The sequence below is a fragment of the Nomascus leucogenys genome, chromosome 6 (genome assembly GCF_006542625.1).
Source record: "Nomascus leucogenys isolate Asia chromosome 6, Asia_NLE_v1, whole genome shotgun sequence".
NCBI classification, from domain to species: Eukaryota; Metazoa; Chordata; class Mammalia; order Primates; family Hylobatidae; genus Nomascus; species Nomascus leucogenys.
The window spans coordinates 81768375-81785180 of record NC_044386.1 but is presented as its reverse complement, the minus strand read 5'-3'; the positions used below and the strand labels follow the sequence as shown (position 1 = coordinate 81785180).

The window sequence follows — 16806 nt, the reverse complement described above, 5'->3', positions numbered from 1 at the left end:
AGTTCTTCATATATTTTGCATAGTAACCCCTTATCAGATGCATGATTTATAAACATTTTCTCCCATTCTGCAGGTTGTCTCTTCACTCGTTTCCTAAGCTTTGCAGAAGCTTTAGTTTGATGTAATCCCATTTGTCTATTTCTGTTTTCATTGCCTGCACTTTTGTGTTTATATCCAAAAACATCCTTGCCCAGACCAATGTCACAGAGTTTTTCCCTTATGTTTTCTTTTAACAATTTTACTCTTTCAGGTCTTACATAGATGTCTTTCACCCATTTTGAGTTGATTTTTGTATATGATGTGAGATATGGTCTAATTTCATTTTTCTGCCTGTGGATATCCAGTTGCCCCAACACTATTTATTGAAGAGACTGCCCTTTCCCCATTGTGTGTTCTTGGCACCTTTGTCAAAAATCAATTGAGGTGGGCGAGATGGGCATGGTGGCTACGTCTGTAATCCCAGCACTTTGAGAGGCTGAGGTGGGAGGATCACTTGAGCCTAGGAGTTTGAAACCAGCCTGGGCAACATAGGGAGACCCTGTCTCTCCAAAAAAATTAAAAATTAGCTGGGCATGGTGGCACATGCCTGTAGTACTAGCTACTCAGGAGGCTAAAGTGAAAGGATCACTTGTGCCTAGGAGGTCAAGGCAGCAGTGAGTCATGATCTCACCACAGCACTCCAGCCTGAGTGTCACAGAGAGATCCTGTCTCAAAAACAAAACAAAACAAACAAATAATAACAATAAAAATCAATTGACCATAACTGTGTGGACTTATTTCTGGGCTGTCTATTCTGTTCCACTGGTCTATGTGTCTGTTTTTATACCAGTACCCATGCTATTTCAATTACTATCACTTTGTACCATATTTTGAGGTAAGGTAGTATAATGCCTCCAGCTTTGTTCTTTTTGCTCTAGATTGCTTTGGCTATTCAGGGTCTTTTGTGGTTTCATACAGATGTTTCTTATTTTTAGCCATTTGCATACAATATTTTGACTTAAATTTTTTAAATAAAAGATCCTCCATAAGACCATTGTTTAGATCACAGCAGCAGGATTTTCCTCAACGTTTATCAGGCTTTATAGTGGTGTGTTGACAGCACTGCAGCTGGCCTTACATGTGTTTATTGTAATCTTAGTAAAGTCATGTTTACACTCTATAAGTAGTACACTAGTTATTTTATGGATTTGGAAAGCTGTCCAATTCCGATTTGTTGTAAAGAGAATAGAATGGCTTTAACGGCCATTTTAGATCTTCACAGTATGGAATTTCGCAGCTAAAAAAGAAAAGTGATTGTTTTTAAAGGTTCAAGTTCTATAGAAAAATACTCAATTGCAGATAAATGTATTCTAGAGTCATAGAGTCCATGAAATCCAATCAATTCTCACATAGAAAAGTCTCAAATCTGGAGTTCTCCAGGAGGGCTTCTTAATGTGGAAAGAAATTAACTGATGAACATAATTAGCCAAAAAATGCAAGGAAACAGCATACCCTATTATACCATGGATTAGTAAGTTTAATTATGAAAAATAGCCTGGAAATTGTTATTGTTGTTCTGAAACATTTACTAAGCACAAACAGCAGAGTGAGGAGCGCAGCCTAGGTCCAGGAATCTTGATTGACAGCGCTAAGGAGGACTCTCAGTCACTCAGGGAGCCTGCAGGTGGGAGAGCAAATGATGTCTGCAGTCATCAAGAAGCATAATCCAAAGAATCAGCTAATGGAAGGTGGCAGGAAGACAAAAGTGCATAACAGGTTACATTTTTAATGAAGTAAAGGAAGCATGGAACAACTTCTCTTCACTGATGTCATAGCCCTTAAATGACTGGCACAGAATACAAAGAGCTGCAAAGATCTTCCTTTGAATTTCACAGATTCAACAATTCTCCCTAAACAGCAGTGGGAACTAAAAATTCCCTGAGGGACAAAAACAATATTTTTCATTGAAAATAGATTTTAAAATATTTTTCTTACAAGCCTTCAGGGAACACAGAGATAAGGTCAGAATATTGCATTTAATCTCAAATCCAGAATATATCACAAGTCATTACATAAAATGCTAAACAAATCATTTAGCATTCCCCCACCCCATCTATCAGTCTCTCTTTTCTCACATGCACACACATCCACAAACGCATGTAACTCTTTAAAGCATCATGTTTATTCCTGCAAAGCGTGGCCATCTCAAATTCTCAATTGCTCATCCCTACAAGATCTCATCCAGAATGTCTTAGCCTTATGAAAGGCTCAAGAACATGATTGATTGGTTACATTGTTCATTCATTAACTTTTATTCAGACTTGGATTGGTCCACATCACTTAAAGCAATTCTCCTTCCTCTGGTTTACGTCAAAACAAAAGCTCCTGCTAGCATTTATTCAGACTTTATATACTTTCAGACATGTTAGGACTTCAGGTAATCTCTCATATTACTATACATTTAAAACAAATGTTTCTGTTGTTATTCAATACAGCTTTTTCCTAAAAAGGGAAAAGAATAAATATTCCCGGGTAGAGGGAACCCATGTGAAGCATACCAAATAGGCAGTAAACCAAGAGTTGACACAACAGAAAACAAATAGGTAAGTCTGTCAAATTTCATTTAGGTTTTCCAGGAAATCAGAATGTTAAGACAAATGAAAGCCAGAAATCACTAAGAGAGAATTTCAAAGGACTGAACCACCATATTCCAATCAACGCAGAGTACACGTAACTTCTCAGGACTCTCAGAAGCAGCTAGGATTGTGCAGGCTTCTTGGAACAGGTATTGCTGCTCTTCCCCACATCATTTTACTGTGCTAAATAATTCAGTCCTTTATTCTCTCTGTCTTCTTCCCACCCTCCTCCTTATACACATCCCCATACCCCAAGGAGAAGTAAACAGAAAGCACAGTTTTCCATTTCCCACAGATGACGGCTTAAGAATCCACCTAGAACACTCCTTTCAGATCTGAAGTCTTGGTAAAAGCATAGATCTGATGTGTTTCCTGTCCACTGTGCCCCAGGTCTTTTAGCCAGATCGGACCACTCGGCACCCTCTGGGGGTCCTCAAAGGACAATATCCAACCCTGGATTCTCACATGGTCCTCTGGTCAGGCAAGCACTTCTCCATCCTGAGCACACCTGATCCCACTGCCATCAGCTGGCAACTCTGAGCTGTGCCCACGACCTCCACACCCAGCCTGGAGCTCCTCACACCCAAGGTATGCACTGGTCTCCTTGGAGTCTGGTATTCTACCCACCTCACCCCTGGCTCTCAGCATCCCCACATGCCAGTCAGATACTTATCTGTCAGATCACACCTGGCCAGAGGCTGCCCCACAATGGTGGGAAGGAAGGAGTCTGTATACTTCCATCAGGTTACTTAAAACTGTCAAGTTTTATCTTTACCTTGACCATGGTGTGACTCAAAGCTCAACTGGATGTTTGCATAAATGGGCCATTTTTACTTAAGGTTCCCAATAGAATCCCTTCTGTTTGGCCCTCTGACCTCTCTAGTTTGACCATGCCAGCTGTCACAGCATTTTCTGGAAACAGGCAATGTACAGGTAAAGTACCTTTTTTTCCTGCTTCAGAGGAATGATACAGTCTTAGAGGCAGAAGAGCCCTCAGCAGTCATGTGCCCCAGTATTTCCAAAACACCAGTTCTCAGACCAATTTTGGTTAGTCTATGGCTGCTAGTCACTGGACTACAGAGAAATGAAGAAGACACAGGAAATAAACAGCATTTTCATAATGCTAAATACATACAATCTAAGGACAAATTCAGGAATAATCCTATTCTTTGAGTATTATTTTCTCTTTGGCAGAATTATATTAGTAGATGGTAGTTATTTTGTGAAAATAAATCTTCAATTATTAAAAATTCCACACACAAAATACAAAGAACAGTATGTAAATATATAGTGAACCCTCATTCACCTATCCAGCTTTAATCATCAACTTTCTTTATATACAGCCAAAAAAAAATAGAAATAGGTCCTGACATTTTTTTTTCCTATTCCACAAAATTTTAAAGTAGAGGCATGACCAGGTTAGACCAATCTACATAATTTACAAATGAAGAGAAGGAAACAAAGATTAACTAACCTGTCCCAAGTTCTGCAGCTGGTCAGGAACAGAACTGATACATCTGGGTGTGCCATGATACAGCTACCGAGTAAGAGCATCAACTAAGCCCGGCAGAAGAACCCTGTGTCTCTGCCCGGGATACTTCATACACACTACTTGGGATCACACAACCCCCCCCAGGACAACCAAAAATGGAAAACAATAATCTACAACCAAAGTTTACTTTATCTCATGCTAGAACAATTGTTTCCCAACCATGGAGGGCTCCAGGAACCACCAACCAGTTTCAGCTCAAAGACTACTGGAGGCCAGGTGCGGTGGCTCAAGCCTGTAATCCCAGCACTTTGGGAGGCCGAGGCGGGCGGATCACGAGGTCAGGAGATAGAGACCATCCTGGCTAACACGGTGAAACCCTGTCTCTACTAAAAATACAAAAAATTAGCCAGGCGTGTTGGCGGGCACCTGTAGTCCCAGCTACTCAGGAGGCTGAGGCAGGAGAATGGCGTGAACCCGGGAGGCAGAGCTTGCAGTGAGCCTAGATCATGCCACTGCACTCCAGCCTGGGCAACAGAGCAAGACTCCGTCTCAAAAAAAAAAAAAAAACAAAGACTACTGGAGATATCAATGACAGACTAGATAAAGAAAATGTGGTATATATACACCGTGGGATACGATGCAGCCATAAAAAAGAACAAGATCATGTCCTTTGCAGGAAGATGGATGGGGCTGGAGGTCATTATTCTCAGCAAACTAATACAGGAACAGAAAACCAAATACCACATATTCTCACTTATAAATGTGAGCTAAATGATGAAAACACACGGAAACAATGAGGAAGAGAGGAGAGCAACAGACACTGGGGCCTACTGGGGCGTGGAGGTTGGGAAGAGGGAGAGGATCAGGAAAAATAACTAATGGATACTAGACTTAATACCTGGGTGATGAAATAATCTGTACAACGAACTCCCATGACACAAGTTTACCTACGAAACAAACCTGCCCATGTACCCTGAACTTAAAATAAAAATAAAAAAAAAAAACCACCAGAAGTTTCTACATTAATTCCTTACCCAGCACTTACCCCCTCACATCACACTAAGAAAAGATTTATGAAGCAAACCAATGTGAATGAATGAGAATTCACACTATAAGGTCCGATATGATTGAAAAAACAACAACAACAAAAAAAAACACCCAGCTACTCAGCTCCTCCTCTGGGCCCCTTACCATCACCTCACCAAGCTACCAGGAGGAAAAATCAGACAGGAATGGGAATATTACGACCGGGCACTATTCACACCTGCCTCGCAAAACCACAGTGAAGATGAAATGAGACAGCATAACAGACAGCAGTTTCAACACTTTATAAAACTATACCAATGCAGGGGGTTGGCCAATTGATAAGAATAAAGTATCTTCGTGAAAGGACTTACCTTAAATTCTCAGTTTCTATTAACAGCAGATTTCCCTGAAGATATTCTGAAGCATGTGAGAAGCCTCCTGCAGCATCTAAAATCATAATAAAAATCATCAGAATCAAGTAATGTTTCTGAAAAAGAATCTCAATCTATACATTTGGTCATTTCCCCCACACTGAGCATGAAAGGAAATAACTCAGGAAACAATGAATTTCCGCCACAACACATGGGCTGGGAATTTTCTTTACCCACAGGGAATTCAGGTCCCAAGACACTTATTTTGAAGACCAAAATTATGTTACTGCTGGCAGAGAGACAAAACACATTTTCTTCTTCCTTGTGGTAGGAATGCTTTAATGGCTTTGAATTTAAACAAAAACCAAATACAGACATCCACCTCCCTCAATGACGAAAACAAAAATCTCAGGCACTGCACTCTGCTTCTTTTTAAAATTAGTTTACATGAGGTGCTCTTGTCTTCTTTTTTTCCTATTTAGTTCCTCTAACACATCTGTGAAGTGGTCCCTTCTTGATTTTGCTGTTCCCATGTGGCCCCTGGTTCTCTAAGGCACTGGGAACTTGCTCCGTGGAAACCCAATTTGAAGCAGAGAAGCACTATAATCAATTGTAGAAATCAACAAAATGGCCTAGCCACAGTTAAGGAACAGGCGCCTGTGTAAGAACACGCACACGTTATCTACGAAACAGAATAAACATCCAGATACAGAACGAAGGATTCATATGAAACAGGCCCAAGTACGTGCAATCAAATCTGGGTGGGTATGACAGACTAGTTAACAAATGGTGTTGTTTAGCATTTAGGAGAAAAAAACTACATCTCTCTCTCTCCCTACTTATGGAAGAATAAACTCAAAATAAAAGCAAATGAGTACCAGTACTCATTTGCTAGTTTGTTATTTTATTTTTTGACAAAAGTATCATTGTTTTTAAAATTTCTGTTCTATTTTTGCCATTCAAAAATTTTAGATTAAAAAAATTGTTACTAGCTACATGTCTCAGTCCTTTATAGCTGCATATTTTGGTGTCATTCTTAAAAAGGCCTTCATATATATATATATATACATATACACACATACATATATACACACACACATACACACACATATATATATATATATATATATATATATATATATATATATATATTTTTTTTTTTTTAAGATGGAGTCTTACTCTTGTTGCCCAGGCTGGAGTGCAATGGTGCCATCTCGGCTCACTGTAATCTCCGCCTCCCGAGCCCAAGCAATTCTCCTGCTTCAGCCTCCCATGTAGCTAGGGAGGTGCCCATCACCACACCCAGCTAATTTTTGTATTTTTAGTAGAGACGGGGTTTTACTATGTTGGCCAGGCCGGTCTTGAACTCCTGACCTCAGGTGATCCGTCCACCTGGTTCTCCCAAAGTGCTGGGATTACACGTGTGAGCCACTGCGCCCTTATTTCTTTATAGTAACAAAAACAGACTAAGATAGTCTTAAAAATAAACAAGAAAATTAATATTCCCTTCAAAATGGATAAAGCGAATTAACAAATTTTTCATGAGTCTTAAAAAATATAACAACAAGAAACATATGAAAAGATAGCAACCACACTAACAATAAAAATATGTAATTTTAGGCCGGGCGTGGTGGCTCACGCCTGTAATCCCAGCACTTTGGGAGGCGAAGGCTGGCGGATCACGAGGTCAGGATATCGAGACCATCCTGGCTAACACGGTGAAACCCTGTCTCTACTAAAAATACAAAAAATTAGCCAGGCGTGGTGGCAGGCGCCTGTAGTCCCAGCTACTTTGGGGGCTGAGGCAGGAGAATAGCGTGAACCAGGGAGGCGGGGCTTGCAGTGAGCCGAGATCACGCCACTGCACTCCAGCCTGGACTGCAGAGCGATACTCCGTCTCAAAAAAAAAAAAAAAGTAATTTTAGAAAATGGAGACCTTATTTGTACCTATCAGATTGGTAAAGATGACAAAGACTGACAATAAATAACCAATGTTATAGGCACTTTCATGAACGGAATATAAATTGGAAACATCATTCTTGTAGCCACCTGGGAGATTATGTCAGCGTATAAGATGGCATGCCCTTTGATTCAGCAATCCTACTTCTAAGAATTCACTCAAGGTAGATAATTATGGAAGCAGGGAGATGGATACACATGGCATTGTTTATAATTATGAAAGGAGGAGGATAAATGCCCCTAAAGGCCCACAGATATGAGACATGTTGAGTAAACCACATAGACATTGAAAACAATGTTGGAGGTCTATATTTATTGATATGAAAAGATATCCATTATCTACTTCTGAGTGAATAAAATAGGTAAATGACCACATGCAGTATGATTCATTTGTGGGTGTGTATTCTTGGATGTCCAGAGATGTCTAGAAGGATGTTTATCAAAATAGTTATGATTCTGGTTATCAAAATGTTAGATGATTTTTACTTCTTATACTGTTTGAATTTCATAAAATGAGCAATCATTATTTTTCTAAAGAATACAATGGAGCTACTTAACTTTTAAAATCTCGTGTTGAAGTTAAGGAATATACGACATCAATGTCCACTCTCCTCCTCTATCACAATTTTTCCTCCCTGACTTTACTGACATTCGTGCACACATGTGCTCTTAGTGAACACTGAGTAGGGAGTTACCTTCCTCAAATCAGCTGCCATTCATTTCCGAGGGTCATGTCACCCCTACCTTTGGGTCCCTAAGATATTCTATATCCTTCTTATAAATCTCCCTTTTCACTTATGCTAGCTAGAGTGAGTGTGTTACTGTGACCAACGGAATCCCATCTTTCTTTTCCATCTATCTTCTCAATCATCCCATACCATTTGAAAACACAGTAATCCTGTAGTCATAAGAATGAAGATTTACCACACAATTTCAACTAATGTTTATGTACTACAGCTAAAGTAACTGAAGAAGCTCAAAGCTGCTATGAAAATAGGCAAAAAACTATTTCAAGAGACAGGTAGATTCATTCCTGACTAACAAGGGAATTGATGAAGAGATTTTCTGAAGAAGAATAAAAACGAAGGAGACATAATTGTACAGATGGGCCATTCCTCGTGGTTAAAATACTTTCCATTATAATATGTGTAACCACTTCACAGATTTATTTTTATTGGGTTATATTTATAAATGAAATAATTTTTTCTATGGAGATTATAAAATACAGAAATGTATCCCTGTAATGGGCCCATAAAGTTAACTTTATCTCTAGCAAACAAATTTATTCTTCTCATTTTGCTTTATTTGTAAGTTTAGGAGTCCCATGTAATACATGTATCTTCATAACGGCATAATTATAAACTTGGCTAAAAAGTCATAATTCCTTGTAGATGCACAAATCTTTTTATAGGTATGTTGGATATAAAGTACAAATCTAATTAACCCCCTTCATCTGCTGGCAGCTCCTTCTTCCCTACACAAATTCCCTAGAAGTTAGAAAAAGGACAAGAACCACTTTCCAATTTCAGAGATGAGCAATCACGAGACTTAACTTAGATTAAGTATCTGTGACTCCAAAGTACAACACACCCCCTCCCACAACACATGGGCCACCCAATGTGAATTGCTGGCCTCTCTGTTCTGACCCCCTTTAGTGCTAAACAAGTCCACATTTGCGACGGAGATGCATCAGGATTTAAGAGACAAAACATTGCATTTAGGGAAAGCAACAGCACAGCAGTTAAGAGAAAGGTGTCCAATTCTGGTTGGATCATTTACTAGTCATCCGGCTTGGTGTGCCTTAACCTCTCTGTACCTCAGTTTCCTCTTCTGTAATAATGCCAAGGGCAGCTGTGAGGATTAAAGGAGATAATATATCTAATGCAATCAGCAACGCTCAATAGTCACTGAGCTCCCTTGAGCTCCAGCTCAGGGGGTGCCATGATGGAAACAGCTCATGCTAGAAACTCGTTCATTGCCTGATCATAACAAGGTCCCTAGAGAACGCTGAGACAGAACATGTCTCCAATGGAAACACATCTACCTGTTTAAAATGCCTATTATGAATATGGATAAGATCCATCCAGGTAAATAGGAGCTTATTTCAAAGGGACCAGGAGTTTGCTATTTAAAGGAAACTTGCTTTAAAGTAGCCTTCTCCAGAGTAACATATGATAAATCATTTAGTTGCTCCCATGATGTGCCTTTTCTGGAGTATTCTGAGAAGCACAGAAAGATGTAACAAAAATCAGCAAAAGCTACTACCTAAAATGCCTGTCACCAACAGCAGGACATTAAGGCAGGCCTTAACTCTGTTCCTGCATCCCCAACCCCTTCCTATTTGCTCAGGGAAGCTTAAATACACCCCCAGAGTCCATGGTTGCTCATCATAAGAGCAGAAATGATCATACTCATACTTAGCTATTTTGACTGTTGTGAGGATGAAATGAGAGAGCATACGTGAAGTTTTTAGCATGGTATCTGCAATCCAATAAGTGTTTGGTAAATGATATACCTAATATTATCATCTCAACAGCATTAAAGAAAAAAGATGCACATTAAGTAATCTGATGGAGACCATACCTGGCAGTTTTTCACTATGAGAGTTTTATAGACTGGTTTTCCTCGTTTTACTTGGCATAATCCCCACAGGCATGTGGGTGGAAGTTGAAGGGGATCTGGAGTGTGCAGGACGTATGCAGCTGAACCCTCACTATGTGCTTTAGATCCCATGCAGCCAAGAACCCATTTGTCGTCAAATTCCATTAAAAGGCAGGGAACAGTGTGACACCACACTCAGGCTTTGCCCTGACATCAACTGCATGTGTGTAAAAATCAGAATATGGGCTCATATGGGCCCCAGCCCAAGTGTTTTGCTCTCCAAAGTTAAAAAAAAAATGTTTTTATAACCTAAGACCAGGTAAAGCAGAGAAAATCCAATAGGTTTAGCTGAGGATGAACTAGCATTACTCTTGGCTTGAAGTGATCACTAATTTTTGACACATTTACTACTAATTATTCAAAATCATAAAATCCAAGAAGCAAACAAATAAACCAAAAGTTCTTTGGCAGCCATACACAGACATGGGAAGAGCTGAGGATAAATTTTGAAAACAAAATTTCCCAATTTCCACCACTTGCCAAGGACTTACTTGTTTTTGCTGAAGTCTTGAGCATGCTATAATTTGAAGTGTAGCCCAATGATTAGAGTCCAGCTCTGCTAGGTCAGAAGATATCTGAGACTCCAGGGGGAGATGTCCAATTCTCTGCTCATGGCTTCCCTGCACTGACTTTCCAGCTAGAGGCTGGGGGTTGGGCGAGGGTCAAAGGAAACTCAATGAAGAGCAAGTAGACAGCGTCAACACCCAAGGACCTCAGAGATAACAATATGCTACCTCACCTTTCTGCAGGACAAAGAGAAAAGAGCCCTAGCAGAAAAGCCCCAGAAATCCTTTTGTATTGCTCTAAAAACAGCATTCCAGCAAACTAGGAGGTAAAAAGTGTTACATGCAAAAAAGATTCTCAGTATAAAGGGAGCAAAAGCTGGTTTAAACAAAATAAAGGAGTTTCTCCAATGCAGAATATTTTGGATGCTTTCACATGCTCATGCTAATTATGAGTAAGTAGCTCTAACCTTAGGTGTGCACAGATTTCCTTTATTTTTGTGGTCTATGTCTTGGGACTAGTGTCCCATGCAATACTTCAGAAAATAATGTTATAATTAGTTCTTTTATGTAAATAATTGTTGAAAGCTCATTTTGTACCAATACATTCACAATTAAATGATTAAGCACAATTCATATAAGTAATCAGGTAACGGTGCCAACAATATCAATGCAAAGTAGTGTAAAATATATGCTTACTAGGAGAGCAAGAGATCACATTGCACTGCTTTAATTCACACTGTCTTTATGAGCTTTTCACAACAACAACAAAAAAACAGAGACGCCATGAATTCTTTATTGTTCTCTAATTCACTGACCCCCCTCTCTTAAAATTTTAAAAACAGTTATAATAAAAAATCAATTAGTAATAGGTGTAACTAGAATGCAAACTCCATGAGAACAGGAACTCTACTTGGTACAGAGCCATATCCCCAGCCCTTGAACAATTTGACTACATGAATCTAAGAATGAATAAATAAGCTGTTCTTAAACATGCTACTACTACCTCATTTTATGAACTGGCCAAAATACACATTCTACACTTTTATATTTTAAATTGACTTTGAAGTGCTCAGTATAAAATCATTTTTTATTTCTCTTTTCTGAAAGAAGTTTTTTCCCCCATTTTTTTTCCCAGCATAGTCTCCCATCTTTTGTAATCCAAAAAAAAAAGGGCGAGAGGAGAAAAGAGTATTTTTCTTTATGACTTCTGGGTTAGAAGGAACTTTTTGTCTCTAGACCAACTACGAAATTCAGTACATTATTACAGCCAATTGTTTTCAAAAGAAGTCTAATTAACTAACATTCAAATGCCTAGGAATTTCAATTAGTCAGACCAACACAGAGGGTCTCCTTTGGGGGATGGAAAAAAGAACGCATACATTTTTCAGAAAAAGGCAACTCTACAAAAATAAGCTTTTAACACTGATTTCCTGAAAAAAGCAACTGGCCGTGGAATATGGGTATCAAGAAATATCCTATACTATTAAATTACACTTAATATTCTGAACATAATGTTTAAAATAACACTGAGATGTTATAACACCTTCAAATGGACAACTACAAACTTAAATGTTTTTGCTAAACTCCATTATAACAAAATCTGGCAATGCATTTTGGAAAAATTTGAAACAATTTTTTTTTTTTTTTTTTTTTTAAGGAGGCAAGGGAGGAAAGAGCAGGGATAAAGTATCTAACTCTTCCTTGGTCGTTCAGCAAATTAAATTAACTAAACCCTTCCCCACCCTCAATTCCTTATACAAAGCAGTTAATGGCCAGGATTTTCCTACTGGCAATCCTCAACTTCTGGTTGGGCTACACTCTGATCTACTGTGGCAGCCTTCCCAGGCCCACCTGCTTGCCAGCTTCCCTCCAACAGGTTAAATCAGGTAACACAGTCACTGGGGTCGGGTCCCCAGTCCCTACAAACTCAAGGCCAAGTTCCCAGGCTGCAGATACCCACTTCCTCACCTCCTGCCTGGCCTGCCCTGGGAGTCTGTGCTCTACCACCACCGAGCCAGTGCGCCTTATGTCCCCTGCCCTCTGAGCTGTTTTCCCCTAAGAGGGCTTTGATGCCCACTCTTACATGTCTACAATGCCCTCCCCACACCCCCATTCAATCTAGCTGTCCATCAAGTTCCACCTGCTCAATTTCTGTACTTAAAAAAGTTTGTTGAAATAATCTATTTACATGTCCGTATTTCGCCATAGACTGTGAGCTCTTACAGGGCAACAACTATGGCTTCTCCCACATTTTTATCCTCAGCTCAGAGCACAGTTTCTTATACACATTAAGTGCTCAATGAATGACTGAAAAATAGTGACTCCAAGAAACTGGGGCAGACACGGGGGGCCCCAAGAAACTGGGGTACAGCAGCAAGGTCAGGAATGGGTCAGGCATGAATGTGTGTGTGTGTGTATACGCATACACATGCACTGAAGTTATGGCTGGCTGATTCTATGATCATTCTCCCTGGGACTTCAAGGTTCCAGCTTAAGCCCTCCTTTTCCTCTCTCAGTCCCAGTGATTAGTCCACCATTCACACTTTTTTCTTTTTTTTTTTTTTCCTAGACAGAGTTTCACTCTTGTTGCCCAGGCTGGAGTGCAGTGGCACAATCTTGGCTCACTGCAAACTCCACCTCCCAGGTTCAAACGATCCTCCTGCCTCAGCCTCCCGAGTAGCTGGGACTACAGACTCATACCCACCACGCCCGGCTAATTTTTGTATTTTTAGTAGAGATGGGGTTTTGCCATGTTGACCAGGCTGGTCCCGAACTCCTAATCTCAGGTGATCTGCCTGCCTCAGCCTCCCAAAGTGCTGGGATTACAGGTGTGAGCCACCGCACCCAGCCCACTATTCACTCTTTTGCTACAAACCTGGGGTCTGTGAATAAACTTCTCGCCTCTTTGGTCTGTTGTCGACTAGGGAAATACGCTATTTTATATTTATGCCTTCTTTCCCAGCTCCAAAGCAAACAAAGGCTTTCATGGTATAACAACTGGAGAATGAAACAAAAAGATTCCCCTCTGTATGCTATTCCCTCATCCCTGAACCCTAAGAGCACGTGTCTATTATTCTCTTTCATTCCAACTTGGACCCTTTAAAAGAGCACAAAGCCACACAGAATACCAACAGCAGAACCTGATGAACACCATAGGTAAGTGTTATTCATCTACTACTTGAGTTTTTCTTTTGGGAAAACAGAATGAGAGATTCCAGTAAAAAGAGCAAGAAGGTACATGTACACAATAGAATACTATTCAGTGCTAAAAAGAAAAGCGCTATCAAGCCATGAAAAGACATGGAGGAAATTAAATCCACATTACTAACAGAAGAAGCCAATCTGAAAAGGCTACATAATACACAATTCCAACTCGAAGGCATTCTGGAAAAGGCAACACTAGGGAGACAGTAAAAAGATCAGTGGTTGGGCCGGGCGCGGTGTCTCACACCTGTAATCCCAGCACTTTAGGAGGCCAAGGCGGGTGGATCACTTGAGGTCAGGTGTTAGGAGACCATCCTGGCCAATATGGTGAAACCCCGTCTCTACTAAACATACAAAAATTAGCCGGGCATGGTGATGGGCACCTGTAATCCCAGCTACCTGGGAAGCTGAGGCAGGAGAATCACTTGGACCTGGGAGGCGGAAGTTGCAGAGAGCCAAGATACTGTCATTGCACTCCAGCCTAGGCAACGAGACCGAAACTCTGTCTCAAAAACAAAAACAAATACAAAAACAAAAACAAAAAAAATCAGTGGTTGCCAGGGGTCAGGGGGCAGAGGGGAAGGCAGGAAAGAATAGGCAGCACTGAGGATTTTTTGGGCAGTGAAACTACTTTGCATGATACTATAAAGGTGGATGTGTATCATTCTACATTTTTCCAAACCAAAAGAATGTGCAACACCAAGAATAAACCCTGGCCAGGCGCAGTGGTGCATGCCTATAATCCCAGCACTTTGGGAGGCGAAGATAGCCAGATCACTTGAACTCAGGTGTTAGAGACTAGCCTGGGCAACATGGCAAAATCCCATCTCTATAAAAAATACAAAAATTAGCTGGGTGTGGTGGTATGCGCCTGTAGTACCAGCTACTCACAAGGCTGAGGTAGGGGGATCGCCCGAGCCTGGGAGGTCACGGCTGCACTGTGCCTAGATCTCGCCACTGTACTCCAGCCTGAGCAACAGAGCAAGACCCTGGGAAGGACGGAAGGACGGAGGACGGACGGAAGGAAGGAAGGAAGGAAGGAAGGAAGGAAGGAAGGAAGGAAGGGAGGGAGGGAAGAAGAAAAACTCTAAGGTAAACTATGGTCTTTAGGTGACAATGATTTGTCAATATAGGTTCATCAACTATAACAAATGTACCACCCTGGCATGGGATGTTGGTAATGGGGAAGCTATGGGTACAGCAGATATAAAGGCACTCTCTGTACATCCCACTCAATTTTGTTGTAAACCCAAAACTGCTCTGAAAAAATAAAAACTGTTAAAAATAAATAAAATTTTTTAAAAATACACAGAGAAAGAGGTGTGGTGCTGCAGGTGCCACCCAGGCACTGAAGCCAAGGAACTCCCTATGGGGGATCTCCCCACTGCAGGCCAGGGCCTGGGAGAGGTGTAGAGTGACACATGTTGGCTTGGCCTGGGGAAGCAGCGATGGAGGATCTGGGATCCTCCTGGCCAGGTAGAGATCCTTTGACTGTATCAGAGCACTGGGGTTGAACAGGTGCTGCACACACAAGGCTCCACGCTGCTAGAACTGACCCTGGGAAGGTGCATCCTCCTCCATTTTTATTCTCACTGCCACCCTGACCATTAGCTCGAGGGCTATTCCTACATGCTCATAACCTCAGCAACTGCTTCCACAGTGACACAATCCAGCTGAAGGATGTGCAGAGAGAGAAAGTGACTTCCTCAAGTGGTGAATCTCACCTGATCACCAGTGGAAATTCTGTCATCTGTAATGAAGTATCTCAGGTCTGTAGCTAGGAGAAGGAGGGGCATCCTCTTCAGGGGACACCTTCCTATGAATACTCACACTGGCTCCATCCTCCAGCCCGCAAAGCCTGGCTGCCTGATGCCGTGAGCCAACACACCACAGCATAAATGCAATAGGAAGAAACAATCAAAGTGTACTGTGAGTCTTCTCAGCCCCCAGCAACCTAAGATAAGTATCACAAACAAGAGCACGAGGTCGTTTGAGAGGATTCGGCTAATCAAGACAGAATTAGATACTCAGGTATACATAATATGGAAATCAGGAATATTCACTTTCCATAAATAAAAACCTGTCACCACTTGGCCCTGATTAGCAGTTATTGTAACCCTCAAAATTCGTCTTTCCAAAGTGATTTTTCTATGCTGCTCTCTCTCACCATGTGAAGACTGGTTTTCATAAAATTGCCACCTGATATATTTCTCCAAAAGCTAAATTCCTCTTCTCTTTCCTCACGTGGCCAGTGATTTTTTGCATATTCGCTAAGGCATCTTTCATTCAAAACCAAAACACCTCCTAACAAACTGTACTTCCTCTTCTCAGTATATTGTGAAAATTAATTCTCCTCAGCCTTGTTTCCCTCCCCCTGGCCCTGAGCTGTCAACCCAAGGCCCCCATTTTCTAAGACGCTCTTTCCCCTGTGGTTCCTCCTACTCTTGCATTTCTCTAAATTTTCATAGGTTTTGTAGGTTTCTCTGCATAAAATAGCAACTCATTCTATCATGTTGTATTCTTTGTAACAACCAATCCACAACATAGAGTGCTAAGACTACACAGAGAAGGAATACTCAAGCACCCAGCACCAAGCCTGGCACCAGGTCACCCAGGGCCAGGGGCATCCTTGCTCCCTAAGTCCTCCATGCCTCGCTCCTCTCCCCTGTAAAAGGCCGATGCCAGGGCCTCCCTCACGAGCTGACGCGAGGGACACACGAGCACAGCACACCTGCAATAAATGTGGACTGTCTCCCCCTCCCCACGTGTGGCCTCTCAGCTCTCTACCTGGAATAAAATCTCTGTGAGCAGGACAGGGATTCACACCTTTCCTGTATTTCTTTAAAGCATTTTCATGAAGTGGAATATGCAGATGGGGGTTGTTTGTTTGTTTTGAGACGGAGTCTTGTTCTGTCACCCAGGCTGGAGTGCAGTGGTGCAGTCTCACTCACTGCAACCTCCATCTCCCGGGT

At 41.2% G+C, this 16806-nt stretch overlaps 1 protein-coding gene across 3 annotated transcripts in view; it reads right to left on the bottom strand.

Moving 5' to 3' along the window:
- Positions 1–16806, bottom strand: part of TLN2 (talin 2) — a 460005-nt gene that overhangs the window by 252490 nt on the left and 190709 nt on the right. For all 3 annotated transcript variants that reach the window (XM_030814511.1, XM_030814513.1, XM_030814512.1), the window contains exon 2: positions 5505–5580. The gene's annotated coding sequence lies outside the window, so the exon portion shown is untranslated. The remainder of the gene's footprint in view (positions 1–5504; positions 5581–16806) is intronic.